Source organism: Papio anubis, chromosome X, assembly GCF_008728515.1.
Source record: "Papio anubis isolate 15944 chromosome X, Panubis1.0, whole genome shotgun sequence".
In the NCBI taxonomy this organism is placed as follows: domain Eukaryota; kingdom Metazoa; phylum Chordata; class Mammalia; order Primates; family Cercopithecidae; genus Papio; species Papio anubis.
This window is the reverse complement of record NC_044996.1, coordinates 138,133,741-138,153,255: the sequence shown is the minus strand read 5'-3', so window position 1 is coordinate 138,153,255 and position 19,515 is coordinate 138,133,741. Positions and strand designations below refer to the sequence as shown.

At 39.3% G+C, this 19,515-nt stretch overlaps 2 long non-coding RNA genes across 4 annotated transcripts in view; one reads left to right on the top strand and one right to left on the bottom strand.

Moving 5' to 3' along the window:
- LOC116271985 overlaps nt 1-19,515 on the bottom strand; it is a 625,684-nt gene that overhangs the window by 31,635 nt on the left and 574,534 nt on the right. Inside the window, exon 2 of the long non-coding RNA XR_004180714.1 lies at nt 10,638-10,820. This is a non-coding gene — a long non-coding RNA (uncharacterized LOC116271985). The remainder of the gene's footprint in view (nt 1-10,637; nt 10,821-19,515) is intronic.
- Nucleotides 1-19,515, top strand: part of LOC103880637 — a 909,354-nt gene that overhangs the window by 368,683 nt on the left and 521,156 nt on the right. For 2 of the 3 annotated variants that reach the window (XR_004180716.1, XR_004180715.1), the window contains one exon: nt 11,320-13,813. This is a non-coding gene — a long non-coding RNA (uncharacterized LOC103880637). Of the gene's footprint in view, nt 1-11,319; nt 13,814-19,515 lie in introns of those variants that run through there. The other variant, XR_004180718.1, reaches the window with a different exon arrangement.

Below are 19,515 nucleotides of genomic sequence, written 5' to 3'. Positions count from 1 at the left end.
GTGTTTGTGGCATTCTCCCCTAGGGATGCAGGCACCATGCTTTGGAGAAGCCAGGTAGTCATATAGATAGGTCCCACATCATGTCCCCTGCCAGCAGCCACAGCTGAAGTCTCAGGGATAGGCAACAAAATCTCCAGACATGTGAGCCGTCAGGCTCGCAATGATGGAGCCCCCAGCTATCCTCCCAGCAAGCCAGCTGTCACATGGAACAGAGACGAGCTGTGCCCACGGAGACCTACCCAAATTGCAGATATGTAGGGGGGAAAAAAAAGACCTCTGCTGATTTCAGCCACTAAGTATCATTTGTTATGAAGCAAAACACAACTAAAACACATGTGTGCCAGAATCTGAAACCATTTATTTGATAAACGTATTTTTAGCTTATAACATACCAAAGCTATTCAAATGTGTGGCTTCATTGCTACCCATATCCTGCCATCCCCACATTACACAGTAAGGAGAGGAGATTTAGTAAAAAATATCTTCCTGTGAAGCCAGAGCCTAAGTCACTGCTGCTGCTCAGGAGCTTACATTATAATGGGAGAAAATGGGGACGAATACATAAATTAGTACCATAAAAATAGTACACAAGAATACTTTCCAAGTTATTCATTCAATGCATGTGTACGGCACACTACTGAGTCCCAGGAACGTTACCCTTCATGCTATAAATGCAGCAGGGATGAAAGTGGACAAGAATCCTGCTGTCAGGAATTCTATATCCCCGTGCACATCAATAACCAGTAGACAAGCAAACACACAAGACCCTTTCAGATCAAGAAAAGTGCAGAACACAGCCAGGGCACAGAGTTGAGAGGAATTGTGACCATAGATAGTGAGGGAAACCAGGATCTGTCCTACAAAAGATGCCTCTTTAACATAAAAATTATTTATGAGCCAAAAGTAATTAGAAAGCAGAAAATGAAGGAAATGCTGGCCCTGTCCTCCTGCTTTTCTGCCTAAAGAGAAAATATAGATTCTCCTTTACTGGAGATGACTCTAAACTCTTATCAGCCCAGAGATGGCATCAGAGAGATCTGCAAACAAAACTTACTCCATTAAGTTTCTTACAATATATTTACCTTCCCACCATTTCTGTCCCTTGGAAGCTAAAAACACTTTCCTTTGTCTTACCATTTCTCTGCACATGCATTGTTCTTGGTGGAAGATATCCTGTAAGCCAGAGTTCTAATCCACTGCTATGAGTTACCTTTCATTGAGATTTCTCCTGTATGATGTGAACAGCACGGCGAATCAGCTTCCTTTTTCCTTCTGTTGACTTGCCTTTTGTTATAGGAATTCATCCCAACTAAGCTTATGGAGGATGAGAAAAAGTATATTTCCTCCCTAATAATAGACTATCATTGAATTTTCCTTCAATAAGATGGCATTTAAGCTGAGATCTTATGGAGTAAGGTGGTTGGCCATGGCAATACATGAGGAGAGAATGAGGAAAGAGCAAATGCAAAGACATTTGAGGGACTTGGAGGAACAGAAAGTCAGAATGTAACCAACAAGGGGCAAGTAATGAGAGGGAGATCTTTTGGAGAAATATCCCAAGTGAGTCTTTGTGGCACATATGTGTGCCAGAGTCTGAAACCATTTATTCAGATGCAGTAAAAGGGCCTTCAATTTTATTATCCTGATTGCTACGGGAAGCTACTAGAAGGTGTCAAGCAGAAGAGTCTAATAATCATTCATGTGGATTGAGTATAAGTCACTTTGACTGCTGAGTGGTGCCTGGGTGAGAATCGGAACAGGGAGACCCAGTTAGAACACTGCAATTGACCTGCATTACCTGCAGATTCTGTATTTGTAAATCCATCTAGTTGCTACAGTTTATTTGTAACCCCCAAATGAATACTCCCTGTACTTTTGTGGACATGTGCAGAGTGGTGAAATATTCTAGTACATTCCCAGCTGAGGCTGAGTAAGGAGACACTCTGCCTTCTTGTTTCAGTTCTCATACTGTAAATAACTATTCTTTTCGTGGTCTATCTAGGGCTATGTTGTTTGTATTTTTGTGCTTTTTGTTGGCGCTTTTGCTGTTTACAATGGCCCACAAATGCAGTGCTGAAGTGCTGCCTAGTGTTCCCAAACACAAGGCAGTTGTGATGTGCCTGCCTTACAGAGGAAATACATGTCTTAGATACGCCTCATTTATGCATGCATGACAGTGCAGTTGGGTGTCAGTTTAATGTTGGTGAATCAACAATATATATCCAGTAAAGTATGTTTGCACGAAAACACAACCAAAACAAAGTTATATATTGGTTGGTTGATGAAAATGAAACTGGGGCTCATGGGAACCTAACCCTGAATTTTCTAAGAAGAAATGGTTCCGTATTCAGTGTTTGTGATGACCTCTTAGAGCACAACTACCTCCAATAAGCAGAATTAACCGCAACCCAGTAGTCCAGGTGGAAGACAAAAGTTGTAGAATTGGTGAAAAGTGGTTGAGCTTGGTCAGCTGGTGGGGTTTGGGAGTGATCTGGATGTTGGACAGCAGAAATGGAGAGGCACTGCCATGTGTGGATGCTAAGTGGACAGGCAGGGAAGCGTTGCATCAATAAAAAAGGGACCCACATGAAGAGGGCAACATTTGAACTGTTCCTTGAAAAGATGAACTCATGCTTTTCAAATTTATTTATCACATATACACATGTATTTAAGTGGAAGTTATATACTCACACAGCACAGGAACATAAAGCTTAGAAAATTTATGAGCAAAGTAGAGTTATTTCTTGTAGCATTTTTAAAGGACATGTTTGTTCTGTGTGTGTGTATTGAGAACTCAACCCTATCTCACTACAAATGCATTAACACAAAATAAATTCATTGGCCTATACACAAAAGCTAACACAGTAACATTTCTGGAATAAATCATAAGAGAAAAATCTGCAACCATGGGGATAAGACATAAAACTATAAACTATAAAAGTAAAGAATTGATAAACTAGACTTCATCCATGTTAAAAACTTTTCTCTGGAATACACTAATACACACAAAAAAGTCAGACACGGAATGGAAGAAAACATTAGCAATACTAATCTAATAATGTAATGGAATTCAATATATATAAAGAACTCTGATAACTCAATAATACAGATCAAAAAAGCCAATTAAAGATAGCAAAAGACACATTACATAAGAAGAAATGTAAATGGCCAATAATTACACGGAATGTTGCTCAATATCATTAGTTATCAGGGAAATGTCAATTATATCACAATGCAACTCCACTCTATACTCACTAGTCTAGTTTAAGTGGAAAATTCTGACAATTTCAAGTGTTGTCAAAAATATGAATGCTTACTCACCACTTGTGGGAGTCTAATTTGGGGAAAGTCCTGGAAATTTCTCATTAAGTTAAGCATAGTGACCACATAACTCAGCTATTTCTTCTTCCTTCCTTCCATCCTTCCTTCCATCCTTCCTTCCTTCCTTCCTTCCCTCCTTCCCTCCTTTCTTTTCTTTCTTTCCTTCCTTCCTTCCTTCCTTCCTTCCTTCCTTCCCTCCTTCCCTCCCTCCCTCCCTTCTTTCTTTCTTTCTTTCTTTCTTTCTTTCTTTCCTTCTCTTTCTTTCTTTCTTTTCTTTCTTTCCCTTCCTTCCTTCCTTCTTTCTTTCTCTTTCTTTCTTTCTTTCTTTCTTTCTTTCTTTCTTTCTTTCTTTCTTTCTTTCTTTCTTTCTTTCTTTCTTTCTTTCTCTTTCTCTCTCTCTCTCTTTCCTTCTCTTTCTCTCTCTCTCTCTTTCCTTCTTTCCTTCCCTCCCTCCATCCCTCCTCAAATTTATTCAATATTCATTGAACCTTTCTGATTTTTAAAACACTGCTCTGAAGTCGACAGATACTATAGAACTTACATTCAATTGCGGTGAGGAGCAGAGAATTATCAAGCAAAATTATATTTCAAAAGATTATTTCTTTAAATGGAGTTAAACGCTATGAAGAAAAAGTTATGTATTTCAGATTGAAAGAGAGTAAAAGGAGAATGTGGGCAACTTTGTATAAGGTGATTAGGGAAGCAAACCTGGAATAATGTTATTTACAGGTAGAAAAATGCAATTAATGGACATACGCTATACTGATGGCAGATTTCTATACAATCTCTGCCTCTAAATAGGTATGCATAAATCATTTTTCTTTAACCAATATATAGGTCTCTTTTTAAACTAAAAAAAAATTGTTTAATAGAGAAAGAAGGCTTATTGAATGCAAATGGTGAGAGACATGAATTTTAAACCAGAAGTACTTCTGGGTGTTGGCAGATATCCTCCATAGACAGCTACCTCTCTGTGGTTTTCAAGATAGTGCCCTTAGGAAGGCATCAGCATCACCTGGCAACTTTATTTAAGGGGAAGCTTCCAGGCACTACTTCTGGCAATCTTATTATTAACAAGCACTTGGGGTGATTATTTGGTATCTTAAAGTTTGAATAGCACTGGCTGTCAGTTGCAACTTTAAAAGTGCTGACATAAGATTGAGGAGGATATATTTGATTCTGAGTACAACAAGCAGGATCTTATCTTTGTGATAATGAGCCATGGGGGACTTCTTAACTTTATGCAGGAACTTCTTAGGCTGCCTGGACTGCCAAGCTCTAGTCTTTCCTGGAGAACACTGTGATGTGAGTATTAGATCTTGGGGTCAGGAGTTCTGGCCAAGTTGGAGCTCTGGGGATGCAAGAAAAATCTCTTAAAATCTCAGACTCAGTTTGCATCTTGGAGAAGAAGATCAAAGCGATAGTATATGTATGCACAACCCTATTGCCCCTCTCCAATGAGGCTTTCAAGATCATATGCATACTAAACCTAATGTTGATATTCACAGTTTTCATGCAAGAAAGGAATAGAAAGTTACTGAGTTTCTACTGTGTATCAACACCTTTAAAAATATTATCTCAATTAAAATTGCTGAAATCTTCCCCATGACAGTTTAGGGACAGTATTGCTTTCTACATCCTATAGGAAGAAATAATTAGTTGAAGCAGGAGAATAGAAATGCAAATCCAAACCTTGCTTTTGCTACAAGTTCAGGTTAATTCTAGAGGCATTCTTTGATTATTTTATTCTAAGTTCCTTTCTTTTTAAATTAAGAGTATTTCATGTGCTCCTTGTATGTGTCAACCAAGAAAGACTTTAATTTGGCTTTTTTTAATGATCCACCACCCTTCCACGTACTGTCTAATAACATGTTCTAATATTATGATAGCATTGCTGAGTTCCAAAAATGCATTTCATAATTGAGATGGTAGCTTATTAATGGCAGCAGGCTTAAAATGAACAAGAATAAAAATACTTGTCTCAAGAGTTTAGTTTTTATTCCTGATTATCTAAAAACTGCTAGACAATATTTTGCCTAATCATATCTCAAGTAGGGTTCGATGAAAACTTTTTTTTTTAACCTATGGAAACATAAGCAATGCAAAAAAAAGTGCATGTGAATAAAGAGCTTTATTTTGGAAATCTAGGGAAGAAAATATAGCACACCATTTCGCAATTTGTTTTCCTACTCAAGACTTGTGTTGAAAATACCAAGCCAAAGATAATCCATGGTTTTTAATCATATACTGCTAGATGTGCATGACCAGGTGTTATTACAACTCCCCCTATTGACCTATATCCTTCTCATTAGAACATTTGCTCTTTGCCCCAGAGTAAGGAATCTGGCCATATTTTCATTAATTCACTCTAATACCTATTTTGAGGATTAACATAGTTAATATATTTATACTGAATATTTGTCAATTTGTATAAAATTATATTTAAATATATATGACATAGGGTCAGGTGTGGTAGCTCACACCTGTAATCCCAGCATTCTGGGAGGCTAAGGTGGGCAGATCTCTTGAGTTCAGGAGTTCGAGACCAGCCTGGGTAACATGGCAAAATCCCCATCTCTAGTAAATATACAAAATTTAGCCGGGCGTGGTAGCATGTGCCTGTAATCCCAGCTACTCGGGAGGCTGAGGCAGGAGAATCGCTTGAGCCTGGGAGGCGGAGGTTGCATTGAGCCAAGAGCATGCCAATGTACTCCAGACTGGGTGACAGAGCCAGCCTCTGTCTCAAAAATAAATAAATAATGTGACATAGCATTCTGTATATAGTACAAGGTTCAATGGTTCAAATGCTTCCATATGTAGGTGTGGGTGTATCTGTGTTTACATATGTGCATGTATTTATGTGTGCATGCAAACGTGTGCATACATACATAACTCTAAAAAATCATATCTATAGTACAAATATATATACATACATATGATTTTTTCAGTAGTATGTGTACACACATATATGCAGTACATACAATCATACATATAGTACAAATATATTTCTGTGTGTGTGTGATTTTTTTAAAAGATTTTTGTTCCACAAGGAGGCTATTTCCAATATTTGTATGGACTCTAAAGGATTAAATTAATTTATACTAGAGTCCACCTTCTCTTTTAACATTTAAAACTAGAATTTTTATGGCTATATGGTGGTATTTCAATGAGCAAGACCTTCTACATAATAAGTCATTTAATAACTTGCCATTTAAATCAACAAAATTTTGCACTCAAAACTTTTACACTCAAAAGTATTTTAAAGTTATCTATTATTTTGAACTTTAATTCACTTATTAAACAGAAAACATCCACTTGGGAAAGTCTAATACACCTTTGGTTAACGGCACAATGTTTAAAATCCAATAAAACTTAATAAAATAATATTTTACCAACAGGAGAATTAATTCCTATGAACTATTTATCTATTTGTATAGTCTGAGGCTCATCGTAAATCAAATAAAAGCATAGTACCTCAGAGCAGAGAAGTACACCTAATATGCTTGTCCTAACATGATTTTTATTACTTGCATTTCCCTCCAGAGGAATACAGTGAATGAATTAAAGAAGTTGGCTTTTATTACTGATTCGTTGCATATAAAATGAAAAAGCCACTTTGGATGTTCAAGAATTTACATGCAAAGTAGACTAGGAATTCCAATGTCAGTTTATGGACTATATATATGTACTGCAGAAGGAACAGGGAAAACACAAAACTGAGGATGTTTTCTGGTGGACGGGACTGCCAGGAGGTCAGTGTGCCTTGGCTGAAGGAACATGGGGTGGTTTGTAAATAAAGCATACAAACTATCAGTCTAATATTTTTGGTATGGATGTCAGGATGTCTGTGGGCAAACCAAGTCAATCACTAAATGCAAAGTTGCAGATTGAAGGCTGCTGCGGACATGGGGCTTGAGCCCCCAAGGGTGTCCTAGACATTGGGATATTAGTTTGGACCCTGCCAGAGTTGTTTCAGGGGTTGGGGTAGGACTGCAGCTTTTCACATGGTTTTAGGTGAAAATGGGGGTTGATGTTACCTTTAAAGCCTGTTCAGCAAGAAGACCACTTTGCCAGGCTCTACTTATGATTGACAATAAGTGAGTTATCTGTTTCCTTTCCTGTGCCCACAACTTCACTTTACCATTGTGACATCTTTCTTAGTGAAACAGAGCAATGCTGGATGAAGGGGCAATGGATTGTTACTGAAAACTTTGTTTTGTATGCAGAAGTGAAGTGAACAGGGGAGTGGAGGTTATAAAGTGTTATTCGGGTTCTATGTGAATACCTCTGGGTTTACTGGAACCTCTGAATGTGATGCCTTTCTCTCCTGCTAAACAGTAAGTAAGGACTGGGTCTGCTTCTGCAACATGGCACAGTATCTGGCTTGAAAAAGTACTCGATTAATATTTATTAAACAAATGAATGATGGTAAGACAATATATAGAATGATGGGATGGATGGATGGATTAGTAAATGGTTCATAGTGTGCAAAAGAGGGAAGGAGGCTGGGCATGGTGGCTCATGCCTATAATTCCAGCACTTTGGGAGGCTGAGGTGGGCAAATTGCTTGAGCCCAGGAGTTTGAGATGAACCTGGGCCACATAGGGCGAACCCATCTCTCCAAAAAAAACTTAAAAAATTAATCAGGCATGGTGATGCATGCCTGTGGTCCCACATACTCAGGAGGCTGAGGTGGAAGGATCACTTGAGCCCAGGAGTCTGGGCTGGGCTGCAGTGAGCTATGATAGTGCCACTGAACTCTAGACTTGGCAACAGAGCAACACCCTGTCTCAAAAAAAAAAAAAAAAAACGAAAAGAAAAAGAAAAAAGTAAAAGAAAAAAAAAGTAGGGGCAAGGCATAAAATGAAAAAGAAATGTTCATTACATCTTTTTGAAGTTATTAAAACATACAAATAAATCAGAGTAGTCCCTTCAAAGCAAGATTAGATTAGACAACACCTCTGGTAGCAGGTCTTATGCCTGGTGAGACTTGGGATCTCCTCCTGGACAAGAACTTTCTACCCTGTTATAAATATTCAAGAAAATCTCTTAAGTGCTCTAAATGATTTAGCATCTATCCCTGTGATGCAACCTGAAGCTAACAAAACCCTCCCAGATTTCTACTTAGTTCTCCCTCTTCTTTCTCCTTTTGCTTTTTCTCCTTCCCCTCCTTCTTCTCACTCTCTTTCTTCTCTTGTTCAGAATTTATCTACTTCTTTAAATGTAAGCAGGAGCGGGCTTGGTCAAAATAAAAATGTTGTAAAATCTTGATTTCGTTAGTTTGGTTGTTACCCCCTGACAATGCAGTAAGCTCAGAAATGCTAAGATTTGATGATGGAATTCGACAAAAAATTACCAGAAAATCCTGCATGTTGTACAGGAAGGGGGCCCTGAGACACTTGGAACTTTATAAGAGCATCAGAGAAACAGGCAATTGGGCAACACTGAGAAAAGGCAGAGAGGTGAGGGAGAAGATGTAAAATGTCACTGATATAATTTTGCCTAGAACCGCCCACAGCACATCTTAAAAACTAATTAGATCTCTGAAAAGAGACACATGCATGAGTGGATAAGTGAGCTCCTTAGGTCAAAATGTTAAGGACGTCCATAGTTAGTGAGGAAAGGGAAAGAAGAACCATCAGAATGGAAGGAGTATTCAGAAACATGAAAGATGATTATGTGAAGGCTGTGTCTAGGTGATGAAAATTAAAAACAATAAAAGAGGAACAATGCGTCAAATGAAATACAAAGAAGCCAAAAAGTCTAGGAGGCTTAGGATGCTTGAAAGGATCCTAAGAGGAGTTTCTCCAAGGGGCTGAAATGGGTATCAGAAAATATATTAGCTAATATATGCAGGAGAAGTTTACAGAGGACATTATCATAATTGAAGGGACGGGAGCGGAAGTGAATGTGTCCATTACATGTAGTTGCAAGAGTGTATCTTTAGAGATGACGATTAGATAATTCTGAAACACCAATCTTCAATTGTCATATTCCTCTACAAACCTATACTGGTGAATTACATTGAAATAGCTAAAGGACCCAAATAGCTAAAGGACCCAGGCAATTGTCAGTTGATGGTGTGCTTTAAATATATCATGTTAATATAGTGCTTGCAGTTTAAAATGTCTTCTCACATACATTTGCTCATTTAATTTCCTCAATATTCTGTGAGGCAGGCGCTAATCTCATTTCATAGTGAGAAAATTGAGCATTAGAGAGGCTGAAAGTGATATCCTAATAAGGGGCAAGAGTTGTTCTTTTTGTCAGCTAGGTCAAGGGCCATTTATGCCATTTAACTCCATATCAAATGCCCTTCTTCTTTCTCTATAATTGTGGGAAGACAAAGGTTTATCCCAAAGGGTGTGCTATAAATCAGTCCTGCAAGTCATATTTCCATGCATATCAATTTTGCCAATGTACACATTGCAAAATTATTTTTGTTCTTCCATTGTTCCATCGACAAAACACTAATGATGAGAAAAATACCTAATCCATGGGTGCTACAAGAATTAAGTAAATTAACATGTGTAATCTTCCTAGAAAAGTGCTTGGCAAAAGTAAGCAGAAAATGGATATTTATCATTATAATTGTTGTTGGTGTTGTATTGTTATGACTGAAATGAAAAACAAAAGTATAGTCATGCACAGCATAATGGCATTTTGATCAATGATGGACCACATATACAATGGTAGTCCTATAAGATTATAATGGAGCTGAAAATATTCTATCACCTACTAATATTGTAGCACAACACATTTTTTCTATGTTTAGATATGAAAATACCATTGTGTTACAATTGCCTTCCGTATTCAGTACAGTACCATGCTGTTCAGGTTTGTAGCCTAGGAGCAATAGGCTATACCATATAGCCTAGGTGAGTAGTCGACTATACCATCTAGGTTTGTGCAAGCACACTCTCTAATGTTTGCACAATGACAAAATTGCCCAATCTCACATTTCTCAGAATGTATCCCCATCATTAATCAGTGCATGACTATAAACATTTTTGGGGGGAAACCAATTTTTCGCGTGTGAGCCATCTCCAATCAGTAACAAAGTGTCCTGTTCGCTCCCAATATGAAGGAGAGAAATGCTTGAGTGGCAAGCAGGAATGAAAGTTCAGTTCACCTACCTGTCCTGTGTGCTCTCAGGCTCTCTTCCATCAGCAGCAAAGCCCTCCTCCCACCCACACACACAGAGTCATGCATGTACTCACACAAATTCACTCACAGGCATACAGACACAGGGTCATACACACATTCACACACACCTTCACTCACACATACCACCGTGTACCATGAGTCATACCTACCACCACCAAGGACACCATCCTCCTGGCAACATCGAAAAGAAAGAAGAGAGGACTTGCAGCTTGCTAGGACTATTTCTTGATAGTCACACCTGGGCAATGCAGTATTTGATATGTCCTCATGGAAGCATCACCTTTGCTGTTGCTATCTCATCCACATGGCCATAGTCATTGCTTCACAGAGGACTGGGTAAAAACAAAACAAAACAAAACAAAACAAAACAAAAAGGCAAATAAATGACCACTCACAGGTTCTGAGTGGTGAGTAAATAAATGTCGGTGCTGGCTCAGGATGGCTAATGGGAACTGCTAGCAAGTTAGCTGGGGCCATTCTGAAGGGCCTGGGGAGTGTGCTGCTGGCCGCAGTAACCACTTCAGAGAAGCTTCTAACAGCAATGCCAGGAAGGGACAGACAACACTGGAGCAAATTCAGGGCATCAACTCCCAGATCCTAGCTTGGCTGCCTGTCTATTGTCCTGTTTCCTGAGAACACCAAGGAATGGAGTCATTCATTAACTCAACAAACACTTAAAGATTGCATTCTGGGTTCTGAGTGGTTTTAGGTGCTAAAAAGAGAATAATGAACAAAACCACAAGGCTTTTTGTCTTCTGGAGCTGATACTTAAATCGGTGTGAGACAGATGGTACATAACACACTAAAACAGCTGTTATTGGTTAAAATTAGGAACAATGAAGAAAATGAAAGAAGGTAATGGAACAGAAGATGACATTGGATGAGATGAGCCTCTATGAAGAAAAGGAAAGAGTAACAGGCCAACGGGTAAGTTGGGGGCAGGTACAGCTGCATAAGTTGGTGGATGCAACAAGTGAGCAGAAAATTGAGTGGTGAGAAGGAACCTACCATGAAAAATAAATGTGAGGAGTATGTATTTCTGGCAGTGCAACTAAGAACTGGCAAGATAAACTGCTGAGATGAAGGTTCTGGAAAGGTGTGGTGCGTTCACAGCATAATGAACAGGAGGAGAGAGAGTTGTAAGAGGAAAACTCAGAGGGATAAAAGTGATGTACCATGGGGAAAAGATGGGTTTCATTACTTTAGATGGAGAGCGATGGACAGGTTAGTAGCCTCTCAATAAGAAGGCCTGATTTACAATTTTATAGGACCATTCCGGTTACCAAGTGGAAGGTGGTGTGAAGGGGTATTGTGAGAAAAGCAGAATGGCCTAGGGGCTCAGACAGGAGGTGCAAGCAGACATGGGCCAAAGCCATCAGATTCATAGCACATTTGCAAGACACAGATGAAAACTTGCTGCTGGACGAGATACAGGGTGTGAGTAGATTATCGAGGAAAATGCTCTTCCAAAAGAAGTAAGCGATATAAATGACGGAAGATATTACAAAACCCAACCCAAACTTATTGCCAGTATCAGAACTAACAATTCTAACTTGAATGATTATCCATCCCTATACCCCCTACAAGGAGTCATTCATGAGAGACCATGAGTCTAAAACATCACTATTGAATAGGAAAAAGCCTGAGCTCTTTCTCAAAAAGGGTACTTATCCCAGACATGTTTCATATCCTGCTTTGCTAAAATTGCCTCTTTGTTTAAAATTATAAAATCATGTTTTAAACAAATAAAATTGAAAATTCATATGCAATAACTCTATTGACATGGGAAAATAAAGTGTTTGTGTGAACATGATTCACTCACACTGCCTCTTCAGATATGAACAAATCATTTTGTAGCATTGGTTTAATTCCATCTTTCTCTCCATATTGTAAAGATTATCTTTCCAACTTCACTTCAGAATAATGGTTTGTTATTATTGTAAATTGTAGCTCTTCTCCCCTTTTTTCTTAGTCATTATATAGTAGCTGATTATCTCACTTTCTGCAGGGGTTGAGGTCCCCATTTTTATTTCCAATTTGTGATTTCCAGCTCCGTATTTTATAATATTATATTTTGTGCACTTGGCTATTGCAAAATGATTTCCTATTGTCTCTTTCGGGGGCATAGATTTGTAGCAATTTAGCCTTTTTTATCCGTTCTTCCCAGAAGGCAGTTTGCTGACATTTATGGAGTTTGAACTGTTACAGAGAGTGAGATGTGCTTTGCATAAGGACATTTCTATCATTGTTCTTGAAGTTAATGCTATGTGGGCTCCAGTGGCCATGCTTAAACGGAGTGTGAGGTATGAATCATTTCATTTTGATTTTTTCAGTGTATCAGAAAAGGACAAGGATATATTGCTATGCTGCTGATGGTACCAGAAATTCTTATCTGATGATGATGATGATGATGATGATGATGATGATGATGATGATGATAATGTCCTAATTATGTTCTGCGTTCAGAGACAGGGGAAGCTTTTGGGTGACTATCATTAATTTTCTAGCACTGGCAGAGACTATCAAATGGAATAAGGAAGGGCAGCCTCAGAGGAAGGAAGTAAGGCCCTCCTGTAATCATATGAGGTTGTCAGGAATGAGTCACCCCTCTAACTCTTATACTGAGCCTCTTGATAGGGGCTATGAGATATATAGAGGTACTCAATGTCTACTCTGTCATTCTCCTTCCTCCCTGACAAACTGCTTTCCCAAATACCAGATAGGAAAAGGTCCAAAAACAGCAGCAAGATTCAGGACTATTGTTGCACAGGAAATGTGGTTCTTGGATCGATAGAAATATCTGGAGACTCTGAAAAAGGCCAAGTGCTTTACTTCTGATTGTTGATGCTTGAGAGCAAACTGTGTGCAGTCCTTTTGAAGTCAACAGTTTATCAGGGCATTGCAGATACACACTTCTTGGGCCTTTGCGTATACACTCATTGAGAGGCCATTTGATGTTATATCCTTGTCTTCTCTAGAGAAACGTATTACAGAGATGTCGATTTGGGTAGTGTTTTTATAATTTTGCAAATGAATTATTGCACATTGCATCTACTGTTACTCATAAAAGCCCACACAATATTCCTTGAATTTTAATTCGAGAAATAGCAGGAGATCAGGGGAAGAAAAAGATTCACCCCTAGGAATAAATATGTATGTTTTCTCTTCTCAGCACAAAGTATACCTATGTAGGTAAATAATGAAGAGATAATTATACACCTTTTAAGAGTCATGTTTTTGTTGGTGGTGGTAGTGGTGGTTTTGAACAGAGTCTCACTCCGTTACCCAGGCTGAAGTGCAGTGGCACAATCTCAGCTCACTGCAACCTCCGCCTCCCGGATTCAAGCGATTCTCCTGCCTCAGTCTTCCGAATAACTGGGATTACAGGCACATGCCAACACACCGGGCTAATATTTTATATTTTAGTAGAGACAGGGTTTCACCATGTTGCCCAGGCTGATCTCAAACTCCTGAGCTCAGGCAATCCGCCCGTCTCTGCTTCCCAAACTGTTAGGATTATAGGCATGAGCCACCACTACTGGCCAAGTCATGTTTTCAACCCATATGAGTTCATAGGTAAAGGATATATATATATATAGCCATCCACAAATGTTGACCTAAATTTTCAGCCCAAGCTTCCCAAACTACTCAATATGAACACTCAGGAGTACCAAATTCTTCAGGGTTTTCTGATGGACTTTGTCTTCATGTATTCTTTATGTTTTATGTTGTGCCTTGTCTCCATTCCAGTGTTGCTTCACAATCTTTTGGTTTTCAGCTGATACAAACATCAAATGAGTGAGAAGGACAGTCTTTTGTTGGGACTGTTCATGCCTTGTCTCTGAGAATCTCAAGTGTCCTCTGGTGTCCAGAAGCCATTTTCTCAGTTATGTTTCTCAGGACACAATTCTGAGACATAAGGAGGCCTAACTGCCAATCTCCTCTTTGTGCTTCCTGCTATGGATTGTATTTCATTTCTACATAATACAGTGAAAAGAGAGAGCCATCCATACAGTACAGTATATCCATACAGTACAGTATCAATGACTCATTAGACCTATGAAGAAAAAGGATACAAAAGGACACAAAAGTAAAAACATAAATAAATGCAAAAACTATATTCTGAATGATTTGGATCAGTGGATAACAATAATTAAAAGGTGAGCTCACTTGATGAATTTGGGGGAACAACCAAAAGATCATCAAAATTGTAGATGACTCAGAAATAGATTAAAAACAGACCTAACAGGTCACAGAATCTGAATTTCTCCTCTCCAACTTCTAAACATGCCTCACGATTTTCTTACCCACCAAATCTTTCTCCTGATCATAGACAACTCTTACCCAGATTGTCAACATATATAAAACTGGTTAAAATGATGAGAGGTCTTCAAATTTATTCAGAGTAAATGCTGCTTTAAAAATGGTCATGCAGCATTGAAATATGATCATGTTGAAAAAACATACTTCAACTGAAGTGAGACTATATAACCTGCCTGATTGGATACAAACCAGTCTTATTTCTTCCATCTTGGTCACAATGACAATGATAATATTATTATTTTACGGATTTTCTCGACACCTTCCAGATACACAGTTGGATGATTATTTGATGTATTTATTTTTCTGAGTAGCTGATTTTAAGTCAACTCTTGTTCTTGCTACATGAAACTAAGAGCTTTTCTTTCACAGTCACATACCACAGGCTCTGGCTAACCAGCATGCAGGGTCACAGTCATGTCAAAGAAGCATCCTAAATCCAATCCTGTCTTAATTTTAGAAAATGGAAAAGATCAAAATAGCCCATGTATAAGAATAAATAGTGTATTAGTCTGTTGTCATGCTGCTGATAGGGACATACTCGAGACTGGGAAGTAAAAGAGGTTTAATTGGACTTACAGTTCCAAATGGCTGAGGAGGCCTCAGAATCATGGTGGGAGGCAAAAGGCACTTCTTACACGGTGGTGGCAAGAGAAAATGAGGAAGATGTAAAAGCAGAAACCCCTGATAAAACCATCAGATCATATGAGACTTATTCACTACCACAAGAACAATATGGGGGAAACTGCCCCCGTGATTCAAATTATCTCCCACCAGGTCCATCCCACAACATGTGGAAATTATGGGAGTACAATTCAAGATGAGATTTGAATTCAAAGAGCCAAATCATATAAAATAGGTAGGTACATCATGGACCCTGCATAAAAAAGAGTATTATACAGATTTTAAGAGTCATGTATTTAACCCACTTAAGTTCGTGAGTAAATGATCAAAAATATAATATTGACACATAAAGGCTATTGCACCATCTATAAATTAAGTTTTTAGAGATATACATATCTTTAAGGACAGATTGATAGACAGATAGATAGATAGATAGATAGACAGATAGATAGATAGACCTATATATGCCCCTTGTTATACGCTCTCATGTTTATCTGCCACCACACATAGAAAGAGAGACACAGAGAGAAGGTGAAGAAGAAGGTGAGGGAAGAGGAGGTATGGGAGGAGGAAGAGAAAGAGAAGGGCGAAGGAGGTGATAATTTTTAAAAAGCTGCAAATGCAACGCAAAAAAAAAAAAAAAAAAAAAAAGACAGCACCAGCACCTACAGAAAACAAACACCCACTTTAATTTTTCCCAGTGGTGGAATTGATTGTTCTGGGACCTGAGTAAAAGAGCAGGGATGTCTCTGTCTTTTCTCTCTCTCGAGTCAGTCAATGTGATGCTGCTGGTCTGTGTTTGTGTTTGAATGAGGAAAGACCCGCCCTCTAGTAATGACCTAGCAGTTAGCTTGGAGGACCCTGGACATATTTGTCCAGTTCCACTCAATCCTCCCCTAAAGTACCTATGGTATTATATTAGTTCATTTTCATGCTGCTGATAAAGATATACTTGAGACTGGGAAGAAAAAGAGGTTTAATTGGACTTATAGTTCCACAAGGCTGGGGAGGCCTCAGAATCAGGGTGAGAAGCAAAAGGCACTTCTTACATGGCAGTGGCAAGAGAAAAATGAGGAGAGGCAAAAGCAGAAACCTGGATCTCACATCAGATCTTATGAGACTTATTCACTATCATGAGAATAGCAAGGGAAAGACTGGCCCCCATGATTCAATTACCTCCCCCTGGGTTCCTCCCACAACACATGAGAATTCTGGGAGATACAATTCAAGTGAGATTTGGGTGGAGATACAGCCAAACCATATCATTCCACTCCTAGCCCCTCCAAAACTTCACATTTCAAAACAAATCATACCTTCCCAACAAGACCCACAAAGTCTTAACTCATTTCAGCATTAACCGAAAAGTCCACAGTCCAAAGTCTCCTCTGAGACAAGGCAAGTCCCTTCTGCCTATAAGCCGGTAAAATCAAAAGTCAGCTAGTTACTTCTTAGATACAATGGGGGCACAGGTATGGGGTAAATACAGCCATTCCAAATGGGGACAATTGGCCAAAACAAAGGGGCTACAGTGCCCATGCAAGTCCAAAATCCAGAGGGGCAGTCAAATTTTAAAGCTCCAAAATGATCTCCTTTGACTCCAGGTCTCACATCCAGGTCACGCTGATGCAAAAGGTGGGTGCCCATGGTCTTGGGCAGCTCCGTCCCTGTGACTTTGCAGGTTACAGCCTTCCTCCTGGCTTTCATGGGCTGGCGTTGAGTGTCTGTGCCTTTTCCAGGCCCACAGTCAGTGGATCTACCATGATGGGGTCTGGAGGATGATGGCCCTCTTCTTACAGCTCCACTAGGCAGTGCCCCAGTAGGAACTCTGTGTGGGGGCTCCGACCTGACATTTCCCTTCCACACTACCCTAGCAGAGGTTCTCCATGAGGGCCCTACCCCTGCAGCAAACATTTACCTGGGCATCCAGGCGTTTCCATACATCTTCTGAAATCTAGGTGAAGATTTCAAAACCTCAATTCTTGACTTCTGTGCACCTGCAGGCACAACACCATGTGGAAGCTGCCAAGGCTTGGAGCTTCCACCCTCTGAAGTCACAGCCCAAGCTGTATGTTGGCTCCTTTCAGCCACAGCTGGAGTGGCTGGGACACAGGGCACCAAGTCCCTAGGCTGCACACAACACAGGGATCCTGGGCCTGGCCCACAAAATCACTTTTTCTTCCTGGGCTAGAGATAACTAGATGAAGCCAGTACCTGTAATAAATATATTCTTTGTAATACTTTTTCTTATGTCTTAGTGACATAAAACTAGACATTTAATGGTACCTAGGCAAACAGTTGAATAAACAACTAGCAATTAGTAGGAAAACTGGCTGAACATAGAAAGTTTAGTAACCATTCTAGTCAACTCTGTGTTCTTATTTTTTTAGGATTGTTGACTAGGTACTGTGGATACAGCAACTAGAGTTACTTGGGTAAGAGTTAAATACAGAATCCTCCATAAAACTAGAATAACTAGTTGAAGACAAGAAGTATAACATTGCATTCTCCTCAACATTTCTCATTTCTTGTTGGAATAACGAGTTAGTTCTGTCAATGGGTAGTAGTACCTAGGTTATTACAAAGCAAGAAATAAGAAGAGATGTCTAGAATAGGATAAGTATTTGACACCAGGATGGTGAAAACAACAACAACAACAACAGTGTTTTCAAATAGAAACTCTTATTTCCTGTGTGATGAATGAGTTAGAATTAGTACTGGAGATACCTCTATGAGATGTGGATTTCATTTTGGGGGAGGGGCACATACTCAACAGATGAACTGCTGGGTCATATGGTAGAACTGTTTTGATTTTCCAAGGAGCCATTATACTGTTTTTCATAATGTACCAATAACATTTCTGTCTTGTAAAGGTCCCCTTTTCTGCACACCCTAAAAGGGTTTCCTTTTCTCCACACCTTTGCCATCATTACTTTTTATCTCTTGACTTTTTGATAATACCTGTCCTAACAGGTGTGAGGTGATAGTTCACTGTGGTTTTCATTTGCGTTCTCTGATTATTAACGATGTTGAGCACATTTTCATAAACCTGTCGGCCAGTTGTGGGTTTTCTTTCAAGAAATGTCTATTCAAGTCCTTTACCTATTTGTAAACCAGACTACTTTTTTTTTTTTTTTTTTTTTTGCTATTGAGCTGAGTTCTTTATATATTTTGGATATTAACTCGTTATTAGATATATGGTTCACAAATAGTTTCTCCCAAACCATAGCCTGCCTTTTCATTTTGTTGATTGTTGGCTGTGCAGAAGCTTTTAGTTTCCAGCCTGCTCACTTGCCCTACATATTTCAGCTTCCTAGACCCCCACAGTGTGTGAATGTGTGAGTCAATTGCTTAGAGTAAAGCATATCATATATATAATATTATTCATAAATAAATACCAAACAATAGTAAATAGATGTTTATGACATATATTACACACACACACACACACACACAAATATCCTGTTGGCTTAGTTTCTCCTTCTCTGAGGAACCCAGCTTGATACAGACCCAGCTGAGCGAGTGTGTTTGCTGATCTTCACCGCCTGAAGCCAGTGCTTTAAACCATGAGAATGAAACATTGAGGGGCACTATGTGGACGCTGGGAAAAGGAAATGAGATGGAAAAGTTCTTTGATCGCATCCAAGAAGTGAATGGTCCTCAAGGTGCAGCAGAGGAATTTGTAGGAGAGAGGGATGATTGATGGACAGCTTTTTTTTTTTTTTTTTCTTGAGGCAGAGTTTTGTTCTTGTTGCCCAGGCTATAGTGCAATGGCGCTATCTCGGCTCACTGCAACCTCCGCCTCTCGAGTTCAAGCGATTCTCCTGCCTCAGCCTCCAGAGTAGCTGGGATTATAGGCATGCACCACCACATCCGACTAATTTTGTGTTTTCAGTAGAGATGGGGTTTCTCCAGGTTGGTCAGGCTGGTCTCAAACTCCCGAACACAGGTGATCCGCCCTCCTTGGTCTCCCAAAGTGCTGGGATTACAGGCGTGCGCCACTGTGCCTGGTCAATTGACATCTTCGTATAGCCCCAACCCCGTCCCAGTTAGCATGGAGGGATTTTAGGTAGGTGATACAGAAAC